The sequence below is a fragment of the Haliotis asinina genome, chromosome 6 (assembly GCF_037392515.1).
Source record: "Haliotis asinina isolate JCU_RB_2024 chromosome 6, JCU_Hal_asi_v2, whole genome shotgun sequence".
Taxonomy (NCBI): domain Eukaryota; kingdom Metazoa; phylum Mollusca; class Gastropoda; order Lepetellida; family Haliotidae; genus Haliotis; species Haliotis asinina.
Genome location: NC_090285.1, coordinates 6,448,741 through 6,449,663, shown reverse-complemented (window position 1 = coordinate 6,449,663; position 923 = coordinate 6,448,741).

Below are 923 nucleotides of genomic sequence, written 5' to 3'. Positions count from 1 at the left end.
TCTTTTCACCTTGATTTATTTCACCACATTGATGATGTTGCTTGGCTAGAGCAAGCATCCTGTGCGTAACTGTAATGGGTGTATGATGGAATAGGCATGCCTGTAAGCCTACTACAGATGCTCTGCTGTCATGTGTGCACGCGGTTATGCTGTTTAGACACTGTGTATCTAAAAGCAATCTATAGCCAAAAGCAAAACAAAACACAAAAAACACGAAAAACAAGCAAACAAAAATAAATTATATGTCACCCCATCATTTTTCAGATAACGCTTTTGTTGACAATATATCATTTTAATATCAACAAAAAGACTTATACTCTTCCCCGTGTTGAATTACGGAAAGCATAGTGATTAACCGAGACTATACGTTGCAATCGTCTAAACGACTGCACTTACTTAAGCTTGTTCTCTCTACTAAGGAGAAGCTAAAAAGGTTTGGTTTCCAACCTTTCAGCACGTTTTATTGGTGTCCATGACATCGAATGGAATCATTACTATAATTAGATCAAACGTTCCAAGGACGTGCAAGTTTTTTTTTAAACTTCAACATGGTATCCAGTTTCAAATGAAATACAGTAAAATATATCATAACGAGAGTAGAGGTCAGAATTCTTTTATAATTTATTGCAAAGTGGAATCAAGAATTATAACATGAAACTTAAATTTTACTCTCACTCCAAGCAAAGTTACAAGTTTTAACTTAGACTAACGCTTAGTCTCTGAATATATGTCATTTTGATTGTAACAAATAAACCCATTTACATTGAAAATACATCGATATCCTGCAGCATCAAGTAGGTATTGCCGGAACTATGCTCGCCTGGTTCACATCTCATCCGTGTGTGTGTGCGTGCGTGCGTGCGCGTGTGCGCGTGTGTGTAAAATCCTAAAGAACTAAAAAGATCGCTGGGTGCTGTGCAAAA